At 46.2% G+C, this 25,641-nt stretch overlaps 1 protein-coding gene across 1 annotated transcript in view; it reads left to right on the top strand.

Moving 5' to 3' along the window:
* Positions 1–25,641, top strand: part of LOC138503604 (L-lactate dehydrogenase B chain-like) — a 595,281-nt gene that overhangs the window by 490,566 nt on the left and 79,074 nt on the right. The window lies entirely within an intron of this gene.

Here is a 25,641-nt window from a genome sequence, read left to right as displayed (position 1 = left end):
CTTTCCATAACCACCCAAATTGCACAGGACGAATGGCATTTGCCTTTCATAAAATCAATATGCACAAAACCAAGAGGGATATTTTCTTCCAATAGTGTTTTTGAAAACGTTAAAAGGTGTGCATGTTTTAAACTCCAAAAACCAATACAAATGTTTTCCCTGGAACGTGCAGTAACGAAATGAGACAATTCACCTTTAGCTGTTTGTTATTTTTCATCGGGTTATGTAGCAGTAGTGGCTGGCCTGCAAACGTGACGCCTGCGGTTCGATCTGTGAGGTCGGCTTTAATTCATAAATTCAAAGAGGACATTCAATTAATGTTTCTCGTTTTAGCTAGGGGGGACTGAGTCCACCCTCTGAAAAAACTGGGTGGACTCCTCCACCCGTGTGTATTCGTTCTCATATCCAGGTAGGTTTTGGAGGAGGCCAGATGTAGTGTACCAGGGTAAAGGCAAGTATAACAGCTAGGCCTGGATGTATGTGCGTGAAATTGTCTTTTACCCATTGCGGCCTCATCTACCTCATGCGACTTCATCTACCGCTGTTATCATCGTCCCCCAATTAACCTGAAGCCGCTAAGGTTGCGAACACACCAGCATGGAATCTGTGTTCTTGCTAAATTCAGTGGTGGGAGGAGTTGAGAGTTTTTTATTCTTCTAGGTAACCAACTATAAGTGCCTCCCCGTAGCCATCTGTTGGAGACGGATTGTATCCTTATTCGAGCTTCCAGTCTACTTTGAGGGTTAGTTGTCGAAACGTCACCTCTCACTGGGACCCAGGAGAATGGCAGGTCGGGTCACATGGGGGGAAAACTGCGCCGGGGGCAAGTTGCATCCGAACCCATTCACTCTGCATATTTTTCACTCATTAAAAGCAAGAGACGGGAAGGGGAATGAGTGCCGCGTGAGTTGTGTAAATGCAGTAATGCTGCGGAACACACGCAGGGACACACATTCCAAATGCTGTCATGCCTTGCCTTGCATTTATTGCATGCCCACGTCAATTACTTTCAGTGGGTACTGGCAGGAAATATCTTGTTGTGTGCTAATATGGAGGAGAAACATATTTGGTAATGATAAATAACGTCAGAACTAAGAGTGTCGCATTCCCCATAGAGGTAATCTTTACGTACTCTTAGGCCCACCTCTATCAGACCCCGGTCTGTTAAGGTGAGATTAACGTGCTTAGAAGCCCTACAAGATATTGCTCGTGCATGCCAGGTTTCAAGCAAAGTATTTCTTGACAAAACTGGCCGTCACTTCTAAGTGTGGCATTAAGGGACTAATGCTTATATCACAATTTGATTTGAGTCAATTCTATTCAGGTATTGCTTTTTCTTATGGGGGTTCACTCCACACTGTTGGATTCCTGTTTTTACTTTGTCCTTCAAAGTTTTGCACATAATATGTTGTTTCCCAAATAAAACATTACATTTTTATTTCGTTTCTTTGGAATGCAACCTTTATTAAAAAAAATAGAAGTGTTGATCTGGTATCTCTCAGCTGCAGAAGGGAATATATAAGTCGAGAGATAGAACTCATGAAACTGTTTCATAAGTCATATTTGTTAAAAAAAAACATCATTTGGAGTGTATGGACCAGGAATAGTCAAAGACGACTCCTATTTATTTTGATTCAGAGATGTATTTCTTGATATGAGCTCCGAACCTAAAGTTTTTATGAGATTTTCACGATCCCTATTCATGTTGGGATCAGAAGTGTGGCTTGATTTGGGGATATCTCTGATCTGTAATTTTTCAATCAAGTCACACTTCTGATCCCAACATAAAAAATCTCATAAAAACTTTAACCCATTAGCGCCTAATTACGAGGTCCCTTTGCAGGACCCGACCTTAACGGCTGGTCTAGACCAGCCGTTAAAGTAGGGACCCGCAAAGGGACCTTCGCGGTAAGTATGGTACCGCAATTTGTGTTACTGTACTTAGCGCCTTCCCCATTCCCATAGAGCCCTATGGGGCAAAAATGGGAATGGGGAAGGCCCATGGTGAAATGGGGAAATACCACCCCGCCAACCTTGGAATGGGGCGGTATTTCCCCATTTCACCATGGCGGACACGTTACGATACCGGCACCAACCATGGTGCTAATAGCGCCATGGTTTAGCGCCGGTATCGTAATGAGGGCCATATGTATTTATTGCATCAAACACATAATTCCTAAACATTGCATTTCCAAATCCTGCTGTTATCTCCCAAAATGAGAGGAAAACTCTCTAGTCATTTCGATTGCACTCAAAATACTGAAGCACAAACTCATCACGTCAAAAGTATCAGAAATTTTAACGCTTTGAGTGCTCTTAGGTCGTAAATAAATACCACAAAAGTATAGTCCCGTTTTCACACAAAAAGTGCGTATATATAACGGTATATATAACGTTTGTTTTCAAATTAGCTTTCTAATTATTAAAAAAGTTAAAATATATTACCTACGTTAAGGTTTAAATGCAGTATTAAGCACTAAACATAAAATACAACCAGCATTGTTGAAATCTGAACTAACCCTCTTATTTTGCAATTGCTGTTAGCCTGTTCATAATACTTTGTGTTTAGTTTATGTACCAATGTTGTATGTTTGCTTCTTTGTGCTTTTCTTGTGAATGTTAGTTGTTTGGTGCGAAATGTGGTTTAAAGATGTTACTAAGGACATATGTTGTTGTGAGCGAGTTATTTTAGTTATTAAACAGGACCCCTTGCGCACTGTGCTTAGACAGGCACAACTCACTGATGAGGCCCAAATAGGCCGAAACACGTGTCTGGGTTTGTTGTTGGTACTGTTGTTCAGATGAGATTTGCCTCGCATTTCGGTATTCGCCTGCCTAACTGGGTGGGACCAGACTGATATGCAAATGGTTATTTCTCCTCTGTGAAAGGTACAATGAGCTAAAACGTGGTTGTAGACCCTCCCGAGTGGGCACCTTCCCATAAAACAGGTTATTTGGCCATGTTCGTTCTCAACAAAGGGGCTCCCAGAACTTTTTTTGACATAGTTATTTTAGTAATTGTGGTTGTATCTCTGGAGTTAATTTAATATATTCGATGTTATTGTGGGCATATGTTTTCAGGTAATTTCATATAAATTGCACATAGTCTTATTTATTTAAATAGTTCATTTTGTTTGTTTTTAGAATGTCTTATATGTTTGCTATGTATGTTTTCTTTGGTGTACGTTGTAAAGCAATATACATATTATTTGTAAGTGGTAGTGTTATTATTATACATATTATCATACATTTTCATAGTGCAAACATAACTCGAGAGCAATGGAGTGCTGTACAGGTCATAAAGCAAAACAATGGTAGCGAGAATTTAACAAGTCATCAAGTAAACATTAGTAGTAATTAATAAATCACAGTACAATATACAAATGGCAGTGGGCACGGGATAACAAAAATCTAGGTTTCACCTCGGTGTTGTTGGAAAAGCTAGGTTTTAAATTCTTTCCTGAACTGAAGGAGACTTGGAGCATTCCGGATTAATAGTAGCATGGAGAGGACAGGAGCACAGTATGGGAAGGACTGTTTCCTTGTTTTGTCGTTGTAAGCCAGTCTAGTTTCCAGTTTGGTGATGGTCTTACTGCGAGATGCCTGTGTGCATTCCATTGTTTTTATATTGGCTGCCAGGTACGCTGGAAGCCAGTAGTGGTTGCCTTTGGGTGAGGCATGCATTTTTTAGCCAGATCCTAACCTGGGATGGGGAGCCAGTGTAAATCCTGCAAGGTGGGCAAATTCCGTGGAGCTGGTGATGAGGCAAGCCACGGCATGTTGGGTGTTACGCGGGGGGGCGGGGACAGGTGAGCAGCCGGGAGCCCTGAGAGGAGGGGGTTACACCCATTGATATGTAAGATGACTATAGTCTGCACCACCATTCTGAAGTGTCCTGGGGATTAGATTGTGCAGAGTGGAGATACAGCTACCAAGCTGTTGGAGCCTTTTTAGCAGTGTGTTTTGGAAGGATAAATTGCTATCCACAATGAAGCCTAGTGATTTTGCTGAGTGGGTGAGGGTTCATCCCATCGAACCATATTTCATCCAGCCACCTATGAGGAGAATCCTGCTTGGAGGGATGGCCGAGGTGTACAAATTCAGTTTTAGTGGGATTGAGCTTTAAGTAGGCTCTTATCGTCCATGTTTGAAAGATTTGAATCCAAGTGATTTGCCCGCGGCTGAAAGTACTGTGGGCAAAACGTTCGCATGAGAAAGGTGCGGACTACCAAAAGTTCCCACCTTTCTAATGCGAACACACAATACATTCTCACACCCACACACACAACACACCCATAACACCCCCCTACCCACACCCTCAGCACACCCCCACCCACACCCCAACATAAACAAACCCCACTTACCTTCATCTTCACGCTGGGTTCCTGCAGCGCAAGTTCCCTTTCACTTCTGTGCTGCAGGGTCCTTTTCTTTTCTTTAACGGAAGGCTTCAGGGGTGTCCCCCGCAGCCCCCGCTCACTATACCATAAAGTATAGTGAGCGGGGCGATGCGGGGGACACCCCCGCAGCTCCTGATTTGTTTTTGTTGTTTTTTTTAACGGAAGGCTGCGGGGCTGTCCCCCGCAGCCCCCGCTCACTATACCATAAAGTATAGTGAGCGGGGCGATGCGGGGGACACCCCCGCAGCCCCCATTTCTTTTTTTTTTAAACGGAAGACTGCAGGGGTGTCCCCCGCAGCCCCTGCTCACTATTCCATAAAGTATAGTGAGCGGGGCGATGCGGGGGATACCCCCGGAGCCCCCATTTTTTTTATACAATGCTACAACCAAAGGTTCGAACTTTTGGTGTTCCAACCTTTGGTGGTAGCATTTTTAGAACTTTTGGTCGTTGCGACCATTTTTATTCGGGAAAATCGTCGTAAACCAAAGATTCCAAGGCATAAGCGAATGCAAGCGATAACTTGTGGGGCATTGACCTTCAGGTACAGTTGTGTATGATCTGCATATTGGTGTATCATGATGTTGGGGTCATCTAGGAGTGGGTGCAGCAGCTACATATAGAGGTTGAAGATGACCAGGGAGTGAATGGAACTCTAATGGATTCCACAAGTTAGGGGGCAGAGTTTGTTCCTGGGGGAGACCATCTGCACAGCATGGTGTCTGCCAGATAGATAAGATGTGAACCATTTTAGGATGATGCCAGAGAAACCCATCCTGTGTGGAAGGAGGGCTGAGTAGTGAGAGATGGTCAACCATGTTTAATGCAGCCTTGAGGCCCAGGAGGAAAAGCAGGCACAACAAGTCCCTTTTGTCGATAATCTGAAGGGCGTTGTCAAGCACCTGGATGGTGGTTGTTTCAGTGCTGCATTTGGGATGGAACCCAGATTAGTAATCTCTGAGCAGGCCGAGTTGCTTGATTTTTGTAGGTAATTGGTTAGCAAATACCTTTTGATGAATTTGCTGATAAACAGCAGGCTTGTGATCGGTTGGTAGTTTGCTAGGTCTTGCACGTCGAGAGTGGGTTTTTTGAGGATTGGCACATGAGCCCTGTTTTTAAGATCTCTGTGAATGCAACTACTCTCGGACAAGCGTTGACTAAAAACAGCAGTAAGGGAAGGACAGGTAGGTATTTTAAGGATGGTGGCTGGGAGGATCATTTCTGTGTAGGAGGTCAGTTTTAAAGGTGTAAGCAGTATGAGAGGTCCTCAGGTGACAGAGGAGAAAAGTTGGTCCAGGCTGGAATGAGCTGTGGGGCATATGCGGAGGGGAGCCAGAGAATTGGTAGCTTTCAGCGTAAAACCTGATGGTCTTGAACTTGTTAATAAATATCATGTTGCTAGCCTCACACTTTTCTTGGGATACTGCTACGGTGCTACATCTGGATCTGGTGTGGTGTTCGAACAGTGTTTAACTGCTGTGTAAAAGGCTTTGCAACTGTTAGTGGCTGTCATAATGGTGATAGTATAATAAGATGTCTGGGTCTCCATTTCTTTTGGCGTGGCCCAACTTTCAGAGTGAAAGTACCTCCCAGGTTTGGCCAAAGGTTTCTAACACTGAGGTGATGTTCACAGAGGGAGGGACATTTGAGAAGCGTCTATCCTGGTCCTTCACTGAAAGGTATTTGAAGGAGGAACGTGCCACCATGGGCTTTTATCTTGGCCTTTGTGGGATTTTAGGGAGTGTGATAAGGAGAATGGGATGGCTGAATGCTCTGTCCAGTCGAGGACAAGTAATGAATGTGGGGGCTAGTTTGCATTATGTCCAGTGATTCTGCCAGGGACAGGAATGTGTTTCTAATGTTTTTGGTTGCGTGGGTCCTGAGGAGGTTGAAGTCTGCAAGGAAGATGTTGTTCCTGTGGGTGACTAAAGCTGCAGAACGTAAGTCTGAGATCTCATATAGAAAGGTACCACACCTGTGAGGTGGTCTGTAGATTAGGTGGAAAGTAGCTGAGTCTTCGCGCGACAGAGGGAATTGGCAAGTGAATGTTCCCACTGAATCTAACTGTGATTTATTGTGTACCATACAGAACCAGTTCATTTTGTGACTAACTGGCACTCCTTCCCCGGTTTTCCTCGACTGGCCAACATGTTGACTGCTGTATCGGGGTGGAATGAACACATCAGAAACATGGGAGGATATTGGTGTGAGGCAACTTTCGATAATGAAGCTAGCATTGAGTGTATTGGCATTAAACAATTCCAATTGGTCTGCTGCGTGTCGAGTGGCTGGATGGGCGTTAATCAGAATTAAAGAACATGTACAGTGTGAGGGGGAAAAGCAAGCGGTGATGAAGGGGATTTGGCAAAGGTTGGACTGATTAGATGTGCGGTGTGAACATATGTGTTTGCCTGGGCTTTATCATGAAGAGTGTGTGGATGAGCTGGGTTTCTAAGAGACAAAAGGCTATGGGCCTCATTACACGGAAGGCGGTGGACCAAGGTGCTATTAGCACCTTGGTCCATGCCGGTAAAATACTGGCACCGCCTTGGAGGAAAGGGGAATTACCGCCCTATTCCAAGGTTGGCGGGGCGGTAATTCCCCCTTCCCCCATTGCCCTTCCCTATTCCCATTTTTGCCCCATAGGGCATAATGGGAATGGGGAAGGTCCTAATTACGGTACCGCAAATTGCGGTACCGTAATTAGCAACCTGGTCCTTTTGCGGGTTGGTTTTTAATGCCTGCTCAAAAGCAGGCGTTAAAGTACCAACCCGCAAAGGGACCTCGTAGTAAGGCGGTAAGGGTTAATGGTCACTGGTACCATTACCAGTGACCGTTAACCCTTACCGCCTTCCGTGTCATGAGGCCCTATGTCTACTAGTTGCATGGTTCAGCGGGTCCTGCCATTGTCCCTGCCACACTAGTATGGTTACAAATGGGTGTTGTCCAGGCCTACGGACGACATCTTAAATGAAGCTGGCCCACCCCCACTCCCCACAAACTCATGACCATGCACAATACAAACCCCATACCTGAGTCCCGCCTTTTCTTCATTCCACCCCACCACTGTGTAAAGGCTGAAAGAAACTTTGAAAGGAAATGCAAAATGCATTTTAAACATCCCCCATTACCTTTATTCATTGTCCCCCACAGCATGCTGCTTTACGCACACTCCTCTTTCTAATCACCCACCATGCGCACCTCTTAACGGGCATGACAAAGATTAAAGCCACCCCTCCCACCTACCCATTAACTGCATGTACACTAGTGCCTGCAGTAAGTCTATGATGGTGCTTTTGAATGGGCTTTGTCACTGGAACAGCAATCCAGCAGTTCTACAATAGCTCACTGTGATGTGAGGTTGGAGCTGATCCAGCAGGTCCCAGAATCGAATTACCGGTATGGCGAAAGCAAACAGCAAACACGCCTGTTTAAGGGAACATCATACCTCTGGCTGCCTGATGCAGTGCACTGAAGTGCAAGTTTAAGCTTCTTGGTATATTTCTATTTTAAAATGAAACCATTCCAGAACAGTTTCATTTTTATAATAAAAGTATAGGACTGGTGAAACTTAATTTTAAAAAGTAGAGGAACACTGCTCCCAACCGCTCCGCCCACTTTGACCACTGACCTTAATCGAAGTGGTCAACAGTGGGTGGTGGCCAGAGGGTGGAAAGAATGAGACCATGTGACCTGTTCTATCTGCTGCTGGAGGATGGATTGGCTTACGCCACTGGTGTACGTTAAATTAAACCAAAGGCGGTGTGGTCAGCGGTAGAAGGCTGGAAGGCCAGGTTACATGATCTGCCATCACTGCATTTGCTTGTCTTACACTGATAGCATCCCTTAAGTGAAGCCTAAGTTGGGTGCAGTCAGCAGTGGATGGCAGGTAGTGGGTGGGAAGATCAAGGTCACATGCTCCTAGCCTACCTAGGATGCAGAGGGCAGGAGTCAGCCCTTTCCAGGCCCTAAAAGGACCAAACAGGAATTACCCTTTTCTTTGTCTGCCCTTTGCTTCAGTTGCCTGGGCAATAGAAGTCCTGTGAACTAAGAGTTAAGAAAGGAACAAAAGGGTTAGGGCTAGGCAGGTGGGTGGGCGGGCCAGAGGTCACATGACCGAGATCCACTTGCACCAGCTGACCAACTGTAAAAGAAAAGAGGCTGGAAGGCAGCTTAAGTAAATAAACAAATTGGTGGGGCTAAGAAAAAGAGCGCCATAAAAGAGGCACCAAAAGAGGAGCAGTTATTAGTTGGTGGGTGGTCAGAGGTCATGTGACTTAGATTCAATTGCATCACTGACCAACTGCAAAAGAAAATAGGCTGCCAGGCAGCTTAATTGGGGAAATACAAGGGCAGGGTCAAATAATAGAGTGTCACAGAAGGGGCACAAAGGGTTAGCAGTGATTAGAAGATGGGTGGAGCAAAGGTCATGTGACCTAGAGTCACTTACACCACCTGACCATCCTATTGTCTGATGTTACTGTTTTCTTTTTACGTGGATGCCTTTGGATCCTGTTGTTGAGGGTAAGCAAGGCCTGCCTTTTCCTTTAGCCACTGTGCCAGCTGCAAAGCAAGTTACCAGGGAGGGGGGCAGATCCCAGGGAGGTAAAATGGAAAAAGGTCCTCAAAGTATTATAGGACTTCACATTGTCAGAGAACCTTGTGGGTGAAAGCAGAGTGCCATGTAGGATCCAGGTATACCATGGTTGAAGTTCCAAGAAGGATGAAAGGTAAACAAGGAAGCACAACAGAAGGCAGAATAAGAACACTGGAGGCAGGGCAGAATCAGGAGGAAGCTGAATAGGAAGGATACTGGCAGGGAACACAAGAGAAGATATGGAATCAGCAGACAGGAGCACAAAATGGAGCAAAGAACTGATACATTGAATCAGGAGTTTTACAAAGTGTAGACAAGGTCGAACACACTCCTTTTATTGGCGGCAGCTGATGCTGCATGTAGGCACCAGATACAGATATTGGACCACAAAGTGATGTTAAATAATAGGGATCTCCCCTATGGTCAGGCTCCACCAACCTGTCATGAGCACTGTTTCCAAGGAGTCAGGACAAGCCCAACATCCCCGGAAGCAGGCTCACAACCCCCGCCCCTGGTCCCAACCGACCCCTATCGGGGCCCTCTGGACCATGTCCTGGCGCCGTTGGCACCAGGCTCATAAGAATCACTGGTCCCGGCGCCAGAGGTGCCGGGCTTATACTTTGGGTAAAGGTGCTTGGGTGGACTTACCTGTAGCAGACCATGCTGCATACTCAACTTCACAAGTCCTGGCAAAATGAAGCTCCAGCCTTCTGCTGGGTGGGACTATTTTTCCAATCTGGAACTACTTTCTTACCTGGGTGGGGCTGGCATCACTCCTTGACTCTGGAACACAGGAACTCTTTTTCTCTTGGGCGAGGCTGAGGAGGAAGACACCTAATCACCTCAACACTATTTAAACCACACCCGATTGGAAGAATGTGCTTCGCGTTATTCTGCATCTGCAGCAGGACGCTCACCGAGTCAGCTCCAGTCTTCTAGTGATATATTCTGCTCCAGCCTGTGAAGACAAGTCAGATCTTCACTTACCATCCAGGGATCCAGTCTCCGGCCGCACCTGTCAGCAAAGGAACATCAGGTTAGCAAAAGGCAACGTTTTAGCAGCCACGCTTACTTACCTGAATCCACGGCATCTCCCGAATCCCGCGGCCTCTACCTGCAAGACAAAGAACTCCGGTTAGTTCAAAAAAAGGGGAAATTGGACACAATTATATTTTCACTTACCGGAGCTGTGCGCTCCTCGCCATCTCCTCTTCTGCTGCATCTTCGCACCTGCAAATCAAGAAAAAGACATTAAGAGGTGCGAATAAACCTGTCAGCAAGCATATTACTTACGTGCTCCTCCACGTGCACGGACCTTCATACTTACGTGCATCCGTATGCTCAGCATATAGCATTTCGGCACCTAAGAAACAAAGGCAAAGACTTCATTAAAAGGTGCTCTCGAACTTTACAAACCGACCAGCATCCGCTCGTGCAGAAAACGACGGCATCGCTTCTTCAGCAGCTTTAAACCCTCTGAGGCTACAAGAGACTTAAAGCAATCCCAGTGAAGTAACTGGAACCCAGCGCCCCTGCATCAGTCGCAGGATGGAGAGCCAAGCATTTACATATATAAGGTGAGAGCTCATTCAGACTTTGGGCGGCCTCAGGGAAAAAACGAATAAGGAGGAGAAGCCCAACCAACAACCAGCCATTAATCCCTTTTTCTTCCGCCTGCAGACACCTTACTCTACAAGTCAGACATTCCATAAGAGGAGGTCCGGTCCAGAGAGCCATCCGAGTCCTGCGCTTCTCAATTGAAGACACCGTAACTGTCCAGCCAGGATCTGCGCCTCTGTGGGAACCAGGTGAGCGTTACACAACCCCACTGCAACATCTAGGGAGTGTCTCCAAGCTAGCCCAGATTTTGCTGCTAGTCTAATAAAAGTCTCAGGAGGAGGGGAAAATGTAACCCCTATGGGTATCAAACATATTTCTCTAGGGGGGGTACATGGACTTGTCTGTATTGAATAGGTCAAACCCTATTGTTTGTGGGGTGACCTAACGAAAGGTTTGCCGTTCAAGCATAGGCATAAAACTAACATGGGCCCCATCCTTGTATCAGGTGGGACAGATCACACTCTGATACCATATATGGTAAGAAAGAAGGACTCAAACATGCTCTAACCTAGTTTTATTTACATTAAAAGTAAACGCCTCACTGACCCCACTACTAAAAGAGAGTTCCCTTCCTAACAAAACTAAACTAAGGTGCTCATCTATAGTAAAAAGTCTGCCAGTGAAAATCCCATAAAGGCATAAACATGTTTTATTGTTTGCTGTGCCCTGCATACTCATGAAGGCGAGTGTAAGCACGTCTAGCCATTTTAGCCCAGTCTCAGAACAGATTTTTGAAATTATGTTTTGCAAGACCCCATTTTGTTTTTTCACCATCCCTGCAGATTGTGGGTGCTTTGGGCAATGCAGCCTCTGTTGGATCTGCAGATCCTGACAGAGTTCCTACAAGATTTTCCCCTTAAAGTGTATTCTGTGGTCTATATCAACACTTTTTGGTATTCTGAGGTGAGGTACGAAATCCTTGATCAGTGTCTTGACCACTGCATGCTCGTTGGCTCGGTAGGATCACAGGAACATGTGAGCGCACCAGCCAATAGGAGGGGGGAGATGGCTGCAACCCAGACCAAGCAGTATAAAAGGAGGAAGAGGAAAGGGTGTAGGCTGGGTTATTCAGGTGAGGTCAAGGGGTGAGGAGGTGGGCCAAGAGACCAAACAGTGGAAGGACGGTGGAGCAGAGTATGGAGGAGAGTAGCAGAAAGTGTGTTGATGGTGAGATATTGTTAGGTGAGAGAAAGTTGTACTTGGGCGTGAGAGTGCGTGTATGGTCAATAATGTGAATGAGTGAGACTAGGGGGAAGAGCAGAGGATTAAGTGAGACTGAGTGAAAAAGATGTCGGAGAGACTGCAAGGAGGGTGAGCGTGAGAAAAGGAGGACTGGAGCTTTCTGTAGAGTGGAGAGTAGTGGGCGTGGAGAATAGCTGAGCATAATGGTTAGTGGAGAGTAGTGGAGGGTAAAGGGGAAGACAGGAGTATAAGTAGAATAACATTGGAGAGGAAGATGAGAGAGAGACAGAGAGAGAGAGAGAAAGAGAGAGAGAGGTAAAAGAGAGAGTTGGAGGAGGAAACGGGAGAGAGTAGAAGGGAGGGAAAGTTAAAAAAAGGAACATCAGGATGAGGAATACAAGAGCATGTGAGGGATAAGAACAGGTGAGAGCTGGGTGGCTGGAAGGCACCAATTCCCATTTAGAAGTACATTGTTATTCTAGTGGGGCTCCAGGCTAGGATCCACCTAGAAGACCCCTGAGGGTGTTAGATAGATATGGCTGTTGCCTTTAGGCCCTCACCTCTAGTGACCTTCTCGGGATTTGGGAAGTCTGGACTAGGTTGGAGGATGGCCACCAGGAGACGCAAGAGAAAAGAATGGCCCTTAGTTGGAACCCTTTAAAAAGTATAATAACCCATGAACTGTCTTTGAGAGTTGGTATGTTCTTGAGGACGTCTGTGAAACTGGCCATTGTACAACAACCTGGTGCTTACCAGTCACCTGAACATTTACAACCCCTCCCCCCTTTGCCAATGTGTGTGGCCCCATAGTTCACACATGTAAAATAATAAAGAAGGGGTCAGGAAGCAACCAATTCTCCATCTTTTGAGCACCATCATTTGTCAGTGTGCAGTGCACAAGCTGCTTTGCTCCAAGCATGCTTTTCAACACCTGAAGACTTTTGTGTATTTTAGAAAGTTTGACAAGGGTAGAATAAGGAGATACAGGTGGCTGTGCTTGTGTTTGGGGAAACCTTCTTACGGCCAGAGGTATATGGGAAATGGCAACCAAGGCATTCCCCAAGCAAGCTCGTCTTTAGGGATCTGATGGACTGCACATTTTATCATTGATAATTCTTAGGGTAATATTAAAGCTGTGCTAAGAGCCTCTGCATGCAAAGCATTTTTTAATGGTGCCCAGCTGCAATTAGAGACCCAGCTCTCCCTACGAACTAGACCATAACTGTGGACAACACAGAAGGAGTGATGTGATTCTGTGTTCATCATGAGTTTTTGTACCTTCTAGTAGAGTACACAGAGTGAAAAACACATCAGGAATTTGCCCCCTCCCAATTACCACATGTGCAGTACATACTGCATATTCCAACACCAACGACCCATGTTTATTTCTCAAACAAGAACCATCCACACAATACTCAGCCTTTTGGACATCATATAAAGCCTTTCATGGTTTTGTGAGAAATGCTGTTACAACTATACAATCAGGGGCTTTGTCATCTTTCAGTCTTGGCAGCATACAGTCTGGATTTAATACTGAACACCAAGTTGGTGTGCTGTTTGTAGAATTCAACAGAAAAAGCTCACGTTTTATGAGGCGGGAAGCATGTAAGTGTTGTATTTTCGTTTTCACCAACAGGCCAGTTACTGCTTGTGCTACTGCTACAATAAGGGGTGACTCTTATACCAGATTTACAGTTGATTGTACTGCTAATGTGGCTGCCACAAGCAGGCACAAGAAAAGGCAGTAGTCCAACCTCAACGGGGTCAAATACGAATCTATTATAAGTAATTGGATGCTATTTGTCCCCATCTTTTTCTGTCAACATTGCTTGGGCATAGCCACCTTTTTGTGATAATTGTGACGAATCCCAGGATGACGCTGCTGCTTCCGTAGGGCGAGCCCCTTCCCCTGAGGCAAGAGTGGTGAGGCTGCTGCCCGATAGTCCCTCTGGGGGTGATACTCAGTGGGTGGATCTCAAGGGAGGGGAAAACCATGTGGCACCAGTGATGACTATAGTGGGCGAACACTGAGTCCACCTTATACCCCCATCTCTCCTTCACCCCCATTCTCCTCACCCTTACCCTCATATCCTATACACTTCTGTAGTATGGAAGAAGTAGGAAGGACTGAGACGAGGAAGAATAGGGATGAATACAATGAAGATCTGAAGCACGAAACTGTGACGAGGAAGAGGCAGAGCCATGTGGATCACAATGTATCTGAATGGTCTAGTCTTCAATCACAGAGCTTACTGTTTGGGAGCATAAAGACTAACAATGGACTTACCCAATTGTCAAATGCTCTGGAGAGGAACAGCAAGTGTAACCGAGGCTCACAAAGAATGCCAGCAAAAGCAGGTCCAGGCACAGAGAAGCCAAAGGGGTTGGTTTCCACCGGTACTGTTAAAGAAACCGAGAGGCTGGCTATGGGAAGTGCGAGCAGCACAGCCCAACAGGAAAACAGGGTCTAGCGAAGAGGCAGACACTGAAGTGGGTCTGGAGCCATAGAGCCATTGTGGAAAGCTGACAGGAACACCAGAGTACTAGCGAAGCAGAAAAGAACACAGGGAAGCCCACAACCAACCGGAGGACTGCAGCCAAGACCCTGGAGGTAACTGGGTGGCTGATCCTGTCGTTGGGGATGCCCAGAGGGTGAAGGAAACCCGTAAAAAGCATAAGGAATGAAAAGTGGAGAAAAGAGGACAGCCCCTACACAATCCTAAGGGACAGTTTACCAAGACGTGGTAACAAAGGAAACAGGGGGCCTCATTACACGTTGTGCGGTAAAAATCGCAAATTACCGGCATGACGCTATTAATGTGTCTGCCCTCGCAAGAGGGCGCTAATAGCGTACCATTACGAGTATGCGGACATGAGCATAGCGCCATGAAGGTAATGACCCCACCGCCATGCTGCTAAACTCCCCAAAAAGTCCCTTACCGGCTTCAACGAAAGTGCAGATAACACCACCGCCCTCACGCTATATGCAAATAGCGGCCACCGCTATTAGCGGTGACCATTACATACCGGAACCGGAAATAGCGTCATCGCACAGGAATGGGAAAGAGCACGGCGGCCATCTTTAAAAAAAAACAATCCATTGCCATCCTCTGCCCCCTGGATCTGTTCTGAGTAGTTTGCAATAGGAAATCCACAGGGACACCCTCGACATGCCTAAGGCTATAAAAAAAAACTACCGACCGGCGGCGGAAGGAAAAATTCACTACAGAGGAGCTAATGATGCTCACCCAGACCCTTGCTGCCAATGCCGCCGTGGTCTTTGCCAGCGACATGCGTCGGGAGGCACTAATCAGAAAGAAGGCAATCTGGGCTGAGGTTGCCTTGAAAGTCAGTGCTGTGGGCACCACCACCACCCGCAATGTGCGTGAGTGCAGAAAGCGGTGGGATGATCTCCGACTACGGGTTCGAAGCATCCTATCAGCAAACCACAACATTGCCACATCAGGTGGATCTGGTTCCCCTATAAAATTGAAGGAATGGGAAGAGACCTGTGCCAACCTCATTGGAGTGGAATCCATAGAGGGAGTTGGGACAATGGAGCATGGCGTGGCAACCACTTCAGATGGAGGTGAGTGTACACATGAAAGTATGCAATGTGAATCTACTGTTCCCCCCAAATGTGAGGCCAGAATCACCTCATGCATGGATGCATGCAACCCTGGCTATGTCAGTGTCAAACCCAAACACACACACATGCACACATCACCGAGACAAGTGCCACACACAACCATGCATGGATGAGCCACTGAACTGACACATCACCTGCATCCTTAACAATGAAGTCAAAATGCCCACAACTCCATTATTGATGTATACTGCATTAAGTACATATAACCGTAACCAATGGCATCCCCCTCTTTGTCCCCGACAGGCTCACATACAGTGAGGATGCTGCCACTGCATCTCAGGCACCCCCTGTGAGTAAAAAATCAAGGGCACAGGACACCGAGGACACCCCCACAACATCAAGGGGCAAAGGTAGAAGGGTCCACATGCAGAGTGGCAAACATCGGTGGAGAGCCCCTGGCAAGATGCAAGTGTCCATACCACCAACAACTGCCCCACCTCCGGAGGTGAACCCACCATCACCGATCCCAACCACGGAGGGCCCACCCTCAGCTGCAACTAATTCCGCTGGAGAGGCGGCAGCCACTGCACCACTCTCAGATGTGGAGGATATGACCGATTTCCACATGGAGATGCACACCCCAACCCCCCCTGGAACTCCCGAGGCATCACTACAGCAGACACCTGGGTCTAGTGTCACTGGCAAGGACAACATGGGAGGTTTTAGTAGCCCTCCAGTGGCTTCACCTGTTGACCTGGTTGCATCAGAGGGCACAGCAGCCACACCACCAGAACGCAACACTGCCCTCGACCTGGCCAGCATCAGCCAGCGGCAACAGGAAATAACTCTGCTGGTTGGGCAGCATGTTGAGGAGGCTGCCCGTCTCAGGGCGGACATTGCGGAGACAGCAAGCCACTCCAGGGAGGGGATGGAGGCCTGTACAGACAGGCTGTGTGGGGAGATTGTCCGACTTAGGGAGGTCCTCACACGGATAGCGGACGCAATGGACCGCCAGTTCCCACCACCACCACCTGGACAGTCAGCCACTTCCTCAACCACCAGTTCGAGGCAGACAAGCCCCCTCCGCCGTTCCTCACGCACCACCAGGCGCTCGTCTAGGCAGCCTCCCAATGCTGGTGGTGGCAATGGCGAATAGGGAGTGCATGGTCAAGCTTCCGCGTGTATGGCTGGACAAAAACATTGTGGCAGACACATGAGGAACTGTTGTGGGGGGTGGGGGAAGGGTGTTTTTGGACTGTTGTGGGGGGTGGGGGGAAGGGTGTTTTTGGACTGTTGTGGGGGGTGGGGAAAGGGTGTTTTTGCACTGTTGTGGGGGGTAGGGGGAAGGGTGTTTTTGCACTGTTGTGGGGGGTGGGGGGAAGGGTGGTGGGATGTTTGGGGACATGCACTTTTACATCTTTACATTTCTCAATACACTGGTGTTTGATCCATACACAGGCTTGAACTTCTTCATTGTGTATGTGTGTTTTATTGGCAACAGGGTCCATTGTGCGCTTCCAAACAGACACCAGTGCATAACTGCCCATATCCATTCCCACAAAAAGAAAAATTGTAACTCAGAATATTTGGTTGATCAGATGCTGTCTCACAGCACGTCCCTCCTGGCCATCCCATCTTGCATGACCTGCATCCCCTTCAACTCCGTACTCATCACAAGATCATCCTCATCAGGTGCTTCTATTTCTACGTCTGGGGGTAGTGGCACATTCCGTCTGATACACATATTGTGCAGCATGACACATGCCATGGTGATCTTGGCCACCTTCTCATGGCCATACAGGAGAGCGCCACCAGACCTGCTAATGGACCTAATCCGTGTCTTCAAATGGCCAAAAGTCTGCTTGATCACGATGCAGGTACGGGTATGTGCACGATTGTAGTCCTCTTCGTGCCTGTTCTGTGGGTTCCGTACAGGGTAAGCAGCCACCTCTTCAGGGGATAGCCGGCATCCCCTGTATGTGGGGACGAATGGGGTCTGGTTAATGTTCACCTCAAGAGTGGCCTGTTCATATCACACAAATTGACTTTGCATTGTGATTGTAGTCCACAATTGTCAGCATGCATGCAGATGGTCTGTGTGACTTCAATGTCCAAAGTTGAGCTCGACCATGCAAGTGAACATGCCCCATTAATGCCTCCTAAAGTAATTGAAATGTCCTGGGTGAGGCCAGGCCTTACATGTCCTTGGGCCCAGGCAGAATTGTTACCACACTGCTAGTGTAGTGCCATTCATACATTTATGTTGCCATGCTGAGAGGCGTCACTTCAGTGGTGCTATAGGTGCATGGTACAATGCCATCGGTAGGGGTGATCCCTTTGCATGCACTCAAGGGCACATTGCATTATTGTGGTTGTGCAGCGCTGATTCTGTATGACTGTCTGGACGGCATGTAGGAGATTGGTGTATTTTGTGGTGTTGAATGTTGTGCAATGTGGATGTGGATGGTTGCTTAATGTTTCTAGGCCTAGATTTTTCGCTATGTTGTGTAGTTTATACTTGCATGTGGGTTCATCTCAGGTAGATTGCGCCCTTCCTAGATGGACATGGGCCTACATGTGTATGTCCATTTGTCCTACGGACGACATGCTACACCCAGTTGGAGTATGTATCTCTTCCCCCCTTCACACTGACATGTGCTTGCCCTGCTCCTCAACAAGTAGCCATGAATGTTGTCCGGCTTGTTGCTCCATGTAGCGTGGGATGGTTGAGTTCCGCAGGGTAGATCCGGGGAAACGGGCACAACAATGTGTGATTATCTTGTTGGCGTCACATATCATTTGGACATTGATGGAGTGGAATTGCTTCCTGTTTCGGTAGACGACTTCATTGTGATGTGGGACCACCAATTCCACATGGGTACAGTCGATGGCCCCAATGCAACTTGGGATGCCTGCCAGTGCATAGAAGCCAACTTTGGTGTTTGCAATCTCCTGGGCAGTCCGTGGCATGAATATGTGTTCAGGTGCATGCCTCAGGAGGGCATCGAGTACCTGATTCAGCGTGCGTGAGAATACTGGTTGTAAGATGACATGCATGTGCCCCACTGTATGCTGGTAGGTGCCTGTGGCCAGGAAGTGGAGCACGGTCACCACTTTTAGTAGAGGGGGGATGGCAGTTCTGATGTCTATGAGGCTCACAATGTCATCATGTATCATGTCCACGATGCTGGTGATGGTATCCTGGTCCAGACAGTACAGGGTGTGTATCTGCTCAGGGGTTAGGTTAAATGTACTGGCTCTGATCCTGGGGATTGGTGGCTGCCTCTGTGGTATGACTAAGTGCCGTGGTGGTGCTTGCTGTGCCTGTCTTGCCCTCCTACGTCTCCTCTGTGCTGCCTGTTGTAGTTGCTGCTGCACTGCAATCATGTCCTCCAGCCCATGTAATGCTGCTAGTATTGGAACCATCTTGGTGTGGGAAGGGGTGTGTGAAGGGGTGTGGTGCGCTCCTTTTGTGCTGCCACAGTCTCCATTGCCTCCACCTGTGCTGATTGTGTCCACCTGTGGCAGGTGGGAACACTGCTCCGTTCTTTTAACGGGTGGTTCGCAATGCCGGTATTAGCGCCATGGCGGTAAGGGATTAGGGGGGCTTTACCATGCCGCTATTGGCATGTCCGCTCGGCTTGTGATGGTGTGCTATTAGCGGCATGGCTTTATTTACGGGATGGAGGGTCGCGCGCACGCAGACTGACCGCTATTAGTGGCACCGTACTTAGCAGTGCCGCTAATAGCGGTGAGCCGGGTCGTAATTCGCATGGGGATTTAACGTTACCGGTATTCCATTACTGATAACGTTAAATCCCTACCGCATACCGTGTAATGAGGCCTAGGGTCTTCAATCCTTCCGAGAAAAGGACATATCAAGTGATCAGAAGGCATAATCTTCTTTGTGGCAGTACTTGGAGGGGAAGTGACCCACAACTGTCACATAAGAGAAACCACAAAGAGAACGGTGAGAGCAATATATCTGAAGACAGCATTTGGCAGGGGAGTCAACCAAGTCTGTGTGTGAAATCATAGTGAAAACTGTGAGAATGATACATGTGAAGACAGTACTTGGCAGGGGAGTAAACCAAGTCTGTATGTAACGTCAATAGACCCTAAAAAGAACAGTGAGAACAATACAAAGAAACACAGAGCTTGGCAGGTGAGTGAACCAAGTCTGTGTTTGAAAATAGGAGACCTGAGGAGGGAGGAAACCAGGTCTGCCAACCAAGTTCAGGGATTCACCTCAGCTTGGAGGAGCCTCCAAGACACTTTTCTTTGTCGCAGAACCTGGTGGGAGGAAACCAGGTCTGCCAACCATGGTCAGGCACCTGCTACAGCTTGGAGGAGCCTCCAAGACATTCTTCTTCGTCACAGTACCTGCTAACCAGGTCTGGCAACCATGGTCATAGACCCACCACAACTTGGCGGAGCATCCAAGCCAGTGTTCTTCATCGCGGTACGTAGTAGGAGGAAACCAAGTCGGCCAACCACGGTCAGATTGTCATGATTTGCATCCTTTGCTCCTGTTCTCGCCACTTGGGGGCCTGATTTGGCATGTGTTCCCTACTTAACTTTCCTTCTGAACCTTGTGCGTCAATGCTGTGGTGAATTGGGAGAGCTGAATCCTTATTTTCCATGTACTTCCCTTCCAGTTCCATCCAGGCTTTTGGCAGCCTGTATGCTGCTTTAATCAAAAGACTATGCTTCCCAGAATGTCTCTGCCACTGCTTCATCTCCACCTTTGCAGGACAGGGTTGGGTGGTGGATAAGCAGCATCTCTGGCTGGCAAGTGCAGCAAGCAGCACACCTGAGACATGTGCTTGTTAGCCGGCTTTAAAAGCCTCAGTTTGCTTCAGTCCAGCGCTGGTCATTGATGCAGTGTTCCTATTTGTGACTGGTCCCTTGTTCCTGATTCTTAGCGTAGTGTCTAGTTCCTAGTTTCTATTTTCTATTTTCTTGTTCCCTTTTCCCTGGATTTCGAATTTAGTGTGCTTATTAGTACTTTCTGCTTCCTGGATTCTCTTTCTGTCTTCCTCTGTTTTGCAGTCAGCACTTCCCAGTGCTTTCCTTTTTCTGTGCAGTTCAGTTTGTCTGGGTTCTTTATTCCTTTGATTTTGCACTATTCAGCAGTGAAACCTTGATCCTTTAGTCACTCTTCATTTATAGATTTAGTATTTTGTCCCTGTTTGCCTTTACTTCCCTAGGTGGGCAAGGGGGAGGTTTTGCCCTTCTAATTTCCTTTCCCTGCTCCTGTTCCTTTACTTTCTATAGGGGTTTCTCTAGGAGTTTGTTCCAGGTTTTCCATTGCACTTCTCCCTTTGTTCCCCATTGATTGTTAGGTGTGGTGTGCTGTTGTAGCCAGCTCCTGTGTGAATGCCTATGTTTTCCTCACTATTCTGTAATCACTATTCCTAATGTTGTCAGGAGTCTGATGTGTTAAGTTATCCTCCCATTTGCTGTTATAGCCTTTCTGGGTCACTGTTTGATCAACAGGGATTGTGGGCTTCGCTGACATTTCAGGTGGTATTTCTCATCCTTGTGAGTATTGTCTTTAAGTTACCTTATACAATACCATCAAGGGAGTTATCTCACATATCCTGACATTGCTTGACCTGTCTGTGTGCTTAGCGCTGACAGTACCTGTAACAGCAATTGTGGGTAAGGAGTTTGCCGACTTTCTGTGTAATCATAAGTAGCTTGTTAGTGCTTACCCCACATCCCTTTTCATATATTTGTATTCTTATTACGCTCTATTTGCACATCCTGGGTTTTAGTGTACTTGTGTTTTGGTTCATGAGTGCACGTTGTTTGACTCAAAGCTATCCACTGTGTGATTCTGTGCACATTTCCCCTTGCAATATTCACTGCCTTTGTCCTATCATGACACAGGTACCCACCACAACTTGGAGGAGCAACCAAGCCACTCTTATTGGGCGTAGTACTTGGTTAAAGGAAGCCAGGTCTGCCAACCATTGGTCAAGGACCGACCGCAGTTTGGAAACACATCCAAACTCCTCTTCTTTGTCATAGAAAATAACCAGACTTACTAATCCAAGGGTCGGGGATACCAGAGACAGAGAAGAAGTTGAGCTGTGTTGCAAGTCCGAAGAAGGCTGTTTAAGGGAGAAATCCCCCAGCAGTTGACAAACTGCACCAGAAGCCTAAGGAAAGCTGTGGAAGAGAGACATCCCCCCCCACCATTTAAGGGAACTAATAAACTCTGAACTGTCTTTTTGTGCAGGGGAAGAGAGTCATTCTTCTGGGCCAGGAAGACCTCCTTTTCAGTTAGTTTAACTTAGAGTTTGAGGAAAAAGAGTTAGGATTCTGACATTGGAAATTGAGACTTTTTGCTTTCGACTTCCTGATGGTGACATTAATCATAATTATAATGGTTCTTTTATAACCCACTTGATACCGGAGACCAGTTTCTAAGCACGAGACCGGGATTCGAACCTGTGTTGATATGCAGTGTCTTGCTTCCAAGACAAATGCGTTGCCCCTGAGCTATTTTGTTTGATGCAAGGAATCCCCTCTTAGATTTAAGGTAAGACAGACTTTTCATTTTCGTAATATAATACAAGTTTGTGCCAACCACTTTGACCCCTCCATGTCAGAGTCTTACTACTACACTCTTACGTAATACAGAGCAAGTGTATGTTTTACCTCAGTCAACACTTTTTGCTGCCTCTGATGACCATTCCATAGGAGATACATCATTGTCTGAAGGGAATATACCATGAGAACATAACCCAATATCCATTGCTGACAGTAAGTACCCTGTTGTATTTAAGAAATATCTAATGTGGGTAATGCTCATGGGTTTGGGCAGTTTAAGAATTCATTTTTTATGATAGCTTGTCAAGCTTCTTGTACCAGCAGACATATCAGAGCCTAAATAATGCATCTTGGATTTGTGCAACAGTAATCATTGGTATGACGCCTTATGCCCCATTTCAGCTAAAGATGTGAGAAGAAATAACGTGTCTTGTTTGCACAGTACAGCTGGTTGTCTACCTACTGAACCATTACTGATCCTCCCTGGAACTCTGTATCAGCATTTATATCCTTTTTAAGAGTGTGGGACTCTCAGTGTACGCCTGTGAAAGTCTAGAACAGATATAAATCAAGCCAGAGTGTGTAAAACTAATAAATATAGGCTCTGTGGATGTATAGAAATGAAAAAGAAAGCAGAGCACAAATCAACAACAGTAAAATGGGTACCTGTCGGTGGAATACAGGACAGTATTGTTGCCAGATTTGGGAACACACTGAATGTAGGTAATACCACTGAATTCACAGGTCATAAATCCTTCACAAATAGATACCTGATTTCTACACTGGGACAATTAGTGTGCTAGTCGTGGCAACAATGATTCAATGCTGTAAAAAATATTCTATGACTGCCACAAGCCCCCTTCCTAAGGTTTTAAAGAAAACTGGAGTTTTCACAGTAGCTGCTTCAATTAACATAGGTTCAAACATATTCCGCCTTTCTAATCAACCCCACCTCATTTTGTTAGATACCTTGGACCATATCTGCACATGGGTTTTCTCTTTGGGCGCAATTGCTAATTCTGTTTTTAACATGGCAAAAACCTAATTTTCATTTCCATGATGAATATCTTGAAAGACTCATTCTCGCATACACAAATTAGTGTACTTTAAATTACACAACAGGTCCTGCCCTATTAGGTTTACAGGGGAAAAGACACTGAAAAATATGTTTCGTGTTTTTGAAACATTAGTCTATCAGATGCTTGGTATGAGGATCCACTACCAGTTAGAACGTGCAGCTCCCTCTTTTTTTCAGAAACAAACCCAAATAAGGGTCTCCTCCATTGAGGGTGACCTTCCTTATGAAACTGAACTTCCTAGTAGCAACATTACAAGGGAATCTCTAGTTCAAATGGAAGAACGATTAGACCCCCACCCCGGACCTCGCCAGGCAGTAAAGAAAGAACGGACAGCACTTTCAGCTGGGAGTTTGATAAATTGTATAAGTAGAGAGAGAGACACAGAGACCCCCCTAGATATCATGAACGGACGCTAGGTTGCACCGGGAGCAACTCTGCTGGTTGGAAATGTGGGGTACATTGACCCACTCAGCAGAATTCCCATTCAGGATCAAGCTGCACTTCTGCAGTTAACAGCAAAATGGCTGCGCTGGATCTTTGGAGCACCATTGCCCCGCATCAAAACAGTGTTTTGCAGCTACAAAATGATGGCTGCACCATCTAGCCAAACAACTATTGGGCAAGTTGGAACAGCGAGCACACTGAGAAAGGCTGCCAGTATGTGTTTTTGTGTGCACCAAAAAAGCGAATTGAAAAGCAACATTGCTCTGCTGCTTGCAAAAAGTTCCCATTGAAAAAGGAAATATTTTACATTGAAAAGGGTGCTGCCCTGATGCTATTTTCATATATTCAACATCACATTGCTTTTATCAATGAAGCCCTGCCATGCTCGCCAATATCCAGATTGTGCTCTAGCAGAAGAGAGCATTATCCCTGCATGACAGGCTGTGTCAGGGCAGACCTAGGAAATTAACAGAAGCTTAACTTTCAGCCACACAAGAAAATGCTTGTCTTTTGGGTTACAAAACAGTGCTTCAAAGAAACCCTAGCTTTATGGGCACATGCCAATTTCAGTGAACCTGTGTCTTGAACAAACTGCTGTATGTAACAAACTGGCTGGGGCTGCAAAACAATATTGGGAAGTCAGATGGAAGAGAAAACCTTTTAAAGGAGACATCCCAGCAGCATTCACCATGTGTCAAAATGGGCTTTTGCAAACCAAAAACAAAATCCCTGTTTTAAAAGTACAAGGTTGAATAAAAACTTGTCTTTGCCTAGTAACGTAAAGGGGTTTTTGCTGGGAAACATATATGGGATGTTTTATTCAACAGGCTTGCTTCTGTTTCAGAACAAAAATAAAATAAATAAATAAAGACATGGGCTGCCTTCTGAAACTAGCCAAACAGGTTCTGCTTGGGGGGTTTCTATCAACAGAAGGAGGTACAATAGATCTGGGACACATGCATGCTAATTGCTATCTTTGAAAACTTTGAATGGACCAAAAGCACTAAACATCCGATGCCCATCAGACTTTCGTCTGGCCAGAGGCCTCTTACAATAGAGATTCTGGGACACATACATGTGAAATAGGAAATCACACGTCCTTGCAACTTATACTGGGAGCTTCAAAGCCAACTCAAGAGCAACCTTGTAAGCTATGCCCTTATTTGGTAGACAGTGCTGACCATTTGTCTCAAAATACTATTTTAATAATAAACATTTAAGACTTTTATCTCAGCAACAGGACTTCGCAGGAATGTGAAAAGTTAACAGTTTAAATGTTATTTTTGTGGCTTTTAAACAAGACGTGGTAGCCTTCACTGCCTTTTTGGGAACAGAAATTGCATAGAATTGCATATTTTGAGAAAAGTGTACATGATGCCACTTTGAAATTCAATACCTACATGCCTTATGATTATCTATACCTATGTATAAAGTTATAGCATTTTATGTTGAATATTTATCACTGAAAATGACGAAAAATAATTAGATGGACGAAACAAAGTTTCACAAACTAGAGAGTTGGATTGTCATGCTCTGCGTGAAATATGTAATCTGCCTAGGTAATTTGTAAAAATGCCACACTTGCGTAAATGGGTGATCTATGTGAAGAATGTTTTTAGCTAAAGTAACTGTGGGATGATCCTATGCTTTGTAAAGCCACATCATAAAGCTGATGTCATGTCCCTAAAAATCCAACCCACTTACAGCAAGGCAGTAACAATCACCCCTGACCAATCCAGTTGTTAGAGGCATGCCCAGCTAAGCCTGCCCCACTGTATACTCCCATGATGTCACCATGCCTTATAAATAAGGGAGGCTTTCAGAACTCTACACAGACGCTCTCCAGAATTTCCAGCCCTGCGTATCCTGATATTCTACGTTCATTTTACCAGATTCCAGATTCTACTGCCAGGCCAAAGCATAGCTGACCCTATCTCAGCAAGGCCTTGATCCAGAAATCCCACTAAAAACCCCAATAACAAAGGGAACAAGCTGTGGTACCCCTTTTGGGGAGCATCATGTGACCAGACCGGTTTATTGCCCATTAACTGCATGCCCACTGTACCCCTGCCATCCAGCTGTAATTGCTATCCAGTGACCAGACAGACCCAGCTGTTGTTCTGCTATGAGAGTCCACCGCTACCTGGTGACCCAAGTCTTGGAGTCCAGAA

Source organism: Ambystoma mexicanum, chromosome 11 (genome assembly GCF_040938575.1).
Source record: "Ambystoma mexicanum isolate Mex_15411 chromosome 11, UKY_AmexF1_1, whole genome shotgun sequence".
NCBI lineage: Eukaryota > Metazoa > Chordata > Amphibia > Caudata > Ambystomatidae > Ambystoma > Ambystoma mexicanum.
The sequence above is the reverse complement of the archived record's forward strand: the minus strand, read 5'-3'. Positions and strand labels throughout refer to the sequence as shown.